This window comes from Rhinopithecus roxellana, chromosome 10 (genome assembly GCF_007565055.1).
Source record: "Rhinopithecus roxellana isolate Shanxi Qingling chromosome 10, ASM756505v1, whole genome shotgun sequence".
Classification (NCBI taxonomy): Eukaryota; Metazoa; Chordata; class Mammalia; order Primates; family Cercopithecidae; genus Rhinopithecus; species Rhinopithecus roxellana.
The window spans coordinates 118,047,375-118,053,167 of NC_044558.1; the positions used below are offsets into that span (position 1 = coordinate 118,047,375).

The 5,793-nt window shown below is 37.6% G+C and overlaps 1 pseudogene; it reads left to right on the top strand.

Moving 5' to 3' along the window:
- The first annotated feature begins 1,405 nt into the window (after positions 1-1,405).
- On the top strand, positions 1,406-1,890 carry LOC104678608 (annotated as a pseudogene).
- Positions 1,891-5,793: the final 3,903 nt, after the last annotated feature.

A 5,793-nucleotide genomic window follows, 5' to 3' on the forward strand; every position in this document is an offset into this window, starting at 1 on the left:
TTTTTAACTGCATTTCCCCCTCATCCCCTATAGATTTAAAAGTACCAAAAAGGTCAGTAGTAGAATAGTGCTGTTCCAAATGTTCCTTCTTTTGCAGGCAGAATATTAAATGAAGAAGCCAGACCTACAACACATAGAAAAGAAAGCTAGTTCAGAATGTTGAGAGACTTGGGAGCTGACTGATTGAAAGTGGCAATTAGAAGGCTGCCCTTTTTAAAGATAAAGGCTGATACTGTGACTCTGTCCCAGGAGAACTAAGTAAAGCACTCCTCAGAAATGTGGGACCACTATTCAGAACAAGATTTGGAGAGCTGGGGCAGAGAAGATTTTACCTTGGGGATTTCTTCAGCTGGGAGTAGTAAACTGGTTATGCCTTAATGAGTGAAGTTTGTCATATTTTAAGATATGATGTTATTATGCCTTTTAAAAGAATGAAGTAGAGTATACCAACTGATGTGGAGTTCTTCCCAGCATTTTAAAGTCTTTAAAGAAAACAAACTGGAGAAAAATAAATAAATATAGATCATGCTATACATATAGTATTTATTTGTGTATGTGTGTGTATGTGTGTATATATATATACATAAACCCACACACAAGTATCAAAGGATTATATATGCATAGAAAAAAGTTTAAAGCAACACATCAAGGGGGTACTCCTCTGAGGGGTATTTTTAGAGAGGTGGATAGTTATTTACTTTTTATAATCCTGAGTATGGACTTTCTAGATGAAAGAAAGTTAGATTGCTACATTGTATATAAAATAAATTCTATTTGAATTACATTACTAAAATAAAGACCAATAAAAGAAAAATCAGGAAATGTGTAGATTTACAAGTGTGACTTTCTTAGTCTGTTTGTGGTGCTGTAACAGATACCATAAACGGGGTAACCTATAAACAACAAACACTTATTTCTCACAGTTCTGGAGACTGGGAAGTCCAAGATCAAAGCACCAGCAGATCTGGCGTCTGTGAAAGCCTGATTTCTGATTCACAGAGGGCCATCTTCTTGTTATAGCCTTACATAATGGAAGAGGCAAGGAAGCTCTCTGGGATCTCTTTTATAAGGGCATTAATTGTATTCATGAAGGCTCCACTCTCATGACTTAATCACCTCCCAAAGGCCCCACCTAAAAATAGCAACACATTGGGGATTAGAGTTTCAAGATGTGAATTTGAATTTGTTGGGGAATACACTCAGTCTATGGCAGTGGGGATGAGTGGAAAAACTTTCTAAGTCATTGAGGAAGACAAGAATTCATAAAGGAAAAGATTAAAACATCTGTGAAAAACAAAGCAAAACTAGATGTTTGTGTATGATTAAAAAGCATCATTAAAAAAATATAGAAATATGCTAGACAGTCCTTTGGGCAGGAACCACCATCGTCCAGTAATTCGCCAAAATGACAAACACAACGGGAAAGATGAGAGGCACCCCATATGTGATTTTTAGGCCTTTTAGAAAAGTTGTTCCTTTGGCCACATACATGCAAATCTGTAAGAAAGGTGATATTGTAGACATCAAAAGAGTGGGTACTGTTCAAAGAGGCATGCCCCACAAGTGTTACCATGGGGAAGCTGAAAGAGTCTACTTTGTTCCCCAGCATGCTGCTGGCATTGTTGTAAACAAACGAGTTAAGGGCAAGATTCCTGCCAAGAGAATTAAGGTGGGTATTGAGCACATTAAGCATCTAAGAGCTGAGATCGCTTCCTGAAATGCTTGAAGGAAAATGATCAGAAAAAGAAAGAAACCAAAGAGAATGGTACCTGGGTTCAACTGAAGCGCCAGCCTGCTCCACCCAGAGAAGCAGACTTTGTGAGAACCAATGGGAAGGAGCCTGAGCTGCTGGAACTGCTGAAACCTCTTCCCTATGAATTCATGGCATAGTAGGTGTTAAAAAAAAAAAAAAAAAATCCAATACTTCTGGACTGTAAAAAAGAAAAAGCTAGACAGAAAAAGGAACATTGGCGACACATGTGAGAAACAAGGAATTAATAGTCATATTAAATATAGAGTAAATAAAATTAAGGTATAATAATATCTTCACATAAAGAACTACAAATTGAAAATGATAATTAAACAAAAGAAAAATAGGCAAAATAAAATAATAGGCAACGTATGAGAGAAAAGAGTGGATGATAAATACAGTAAGCATGCAATCTTGGTAGTCAGGAAAATGCAAAACAATACAATATGCCATTTATTATCAGATTGATGGATAGTAAAAGATTAATAATGTCTGGCGCTCATATAGTTACGGGAAATGGAAATATCATACTTTGTTTATGAAAGTATAATTCGCTATAATCTTCTTAGAAAGTATTTGGCAGAATTTATAAATTAAAAATATGCTATGCTTTGACATCCCACTTTTGATAATTTCTTTAATATAAATTTTATAGAAAAAGTCATTTTTTATAGAAAACTCAATATATAAAAACATATAAACACATATGTTCCTATACACATGTGTTAAGGGTATATGTTTATTGCAGCATTTAAAAATAATGGCCCCAAACTGGAAATAACCCAAATGTCTATCAATAAGAGAATGATAATGTGAACGAATCATTCATATTATAGTAATCCCATATAACTAATAAAAATTATTATATCTGTGTACATTGACCAAGTCTTAGAAGAATAAATACGATACATTTAAGTTAAAAAAGCAAGTTGCAGAGATATGAATATGATTTCTAAAATACTGTACTAGAAAAACCCTAGTGAGAATAGAGAGATATTAAAGGGTACATATTAAAGTATGAATATACTCTATGACAATTTATTGGTAAACCTCAGTGTAATTTTCTTTGTTTTTTACTGCAAAGAACAGTGATTTCAAGGGAAAATCAGATCAAGAGGAATTTATGCCTCTATACCATTAGTAATGGGCCCGCAAACATGAATTATTGACCATAATTGCTAGGCTGAGGGCCTCTTGTAATCATCTTTGTTTTTTTTCTCCTCAAATATTCTTTATAAAAGTACTTATTAAGGCCGGGCGCGGTGGCTCCAGCCTGTAATCCCAGCACTTTGGGAGGCCGAGACGGGCGGATCACAAGGTCAGGAGATCGAGACCATCCTGGCTAACACGGTGAAACCCCGTCTCTACTAAAAGATACAAAAAACTAGCCGGGCGAGGTGGCGGGCGCCTGTAGTCCTAGCTACTCTGGAGGCTGAGGCAGGAGAATGGCGTAAACCCGGGAGGCGGAACTTGCAGTGAGCTGAGATCCAGCCACTGCACTCCAGCCTGGGCGACAGAGCAAGACTCCGTCTCAAAAAAAAAAAAAAGTACTTATTAGTAAATTTCTGTGTTGCTTGAAAATAGTATTAAAAAGTAAGGTTTTGAAGCAAGTAAAACCTTGTAGCAATTGACTGCTAAGCTTTTCATTGTTGCAAATAAAAAACCAAATCAAAATCCTGTTTCCTGCTTGCTCAGATTATGGGTGGGCCTTTTCTAGATGAAGTAAATAGTTACAGACTGCATGGAACACAGAAGACAACATACAAACTGAGAAACTCTGTCTTGTAAATGTCATCTTTCTGAGCTCATCATCCCAGCCGAGTGTAGAGTCATTTGCAGAGTAGTGTTAAGTCAGAATAAGGGTTTGTTTGTTTGTTTGTGTTTTAGGCTAGCCAAGAGAAGCAGTGGAAGTGGAGGAGGAACAAATAAATCTGTAACTAGTTGTGATCAATTAGTTGTAGACACCATGTACTCAGACCAGCCAAGTCAGAAAAAGTTTAAAGCAGGAGTGGTCACCTTTATCCCCAAATTACCCATCTCAGAGATGGAGATAAACAGAGAAGGCCTAAGTAATAGGTAGTTACGACTTATCCACATAGTACCTCCCTTCTTGGAAATCCCTCAAATACTCTCTCATTTTCTTTCCTCCCACTTCCATCCATGGCTACAGGAGTCGTCATGATGGGTACCTAAGCATAGCCAGTGAATTATTCCCTGCGAGTTTTAGATCTGGAAACACTGGAGATCAAGGTGGTCTCTGTCCTATAGTTGTATGCTCTGCAAGTAAAATCTTGATACCATTGGCAGCCATTTTTTCCTACTATGTAAAGAATAACATAGAGAGAGAGAACAAAGAGAAACGGAGATAAACGGTATAGAGAACACCTTAGAAATATTTAAGCTCCTGGCTTGAGTTGTTCCAGAGCATTATCCTGTCCTGTAGGCTGGCCCTTCTTGTGACTTGGTTATTGACTTTCCCCTTAGATTCTATGAGACCCCAATAATCTGCCAATAAGTTCCTTTTCTATTTTTTCTTAAGGTAGTGTTTAACTTATTATCCCTTGTAACCAATATAATCCTAAATAATTAAGGATTCTTATTAAATAATTAACATCTTGATAAGAATATTCCAGATGTAAGGACTTTGAGTTAACAATTACCAATATTAAGTGAAAGCAGATACTTGTCCTTCTCCTTCCACTTGGGCTCTGACATCCCCTCCGGAGCACTCCGACTCCCCTGTCACCCACGGCCTTCCCCTGAAGCTCATGCCTACCATGCTTAACTCTACTTAACTTCTTTAGGACTGACTTTTCAGGAAAGGAAAGGGAAGAGGACAGGGAATGTCAGTAGAGCATTCTACAGAGAGCATCAGATCTGCATAGCTGGCATATGGTAGAGATCAGACAGGCATGCTCCGGACTCTGTTACTCCATTATCATACTGCTAAACACCATGAAGCACTGTATAAGTTTGCGCTACTATAGTTATTTTAAACTGTTTTTATATTTAGTTGCATACTGTTAAATTTATGTTTACACCTAATTATTTTTAAAGCAGGAAGTACAAGAAACTGATGTGGAAATACACATTAATAAGGAGCACAGATTTGACTTCATTAAGTTTATAAACTTCTAGCCACTAAAAAAATCAGAATGAACAAGGAAAACATGAATGACAAACTAGGAAAACATATTTTTAGTAGTTTAAAATAGTAAATATCCTTAGTTAGACAGAAGAGCTGGCATCTTTTGAATGTCTCATTCAGCTAAGAGTCAGTGTCCAGAAAATAGGTTACAAGTATATAATCACATCTTTTGTTTCTTCTTTGAGACCAGGTCTCACTCTGTCACCCAGGCTGGAGTGGCATGATCTCAAGGTTGTCTCACAGCAGCCTCGACCTCCCAGGCTCAAGCGATTCTCCTGCCTCAGCCCCCCAAGAAGCCTGGACTATAGGTGCATGCCACCACGACTGGCTAATTTTTGTTTTCGTTTTGTTTTTTTTGATAGAGACAGGGTTTCATCGTGTTGCCTAGGCTAGTCTAGAACGCCTGTGCTCAAGCAATCTGCCCACCATGGCCTCCCGAAGTGTTGAGATTACAGACGTGAGCCACCTCACCTGGCCAGATTATCATATTTTAGAAGACTCTTTTCAGATTCTGTCCTCTGCCTGAAGAGATCAAATAGGGAGCTAGTGTTATAAGCCAAAATGATAAACAACAAAGAAAAACCAATTTTAAACATATGACATGCATTCATATCCATGTACACCCAAGTAGAGAAACAGGCAGTGAATATGAAGAGGTAATTCCCAAATGAAATTCATTGACGAGGGAGCAGGGATCTGAAAGAGTATAGCAAGGACAAAAGCAATTGCTGGTCCTAGCCTTTGATACATTATGAGCAGCCTCTGGGGTTCTCTTTTCTGGCAATTTTGTGAGGCTTTAGGGCTATTTACATTTTTCCTCAGAAGAGTAATTTAGCCTGTGGTCTTCCTAAATTCTCTAGATGAATATTTTTAACCTGTGTCTTTAAGGCTGTCT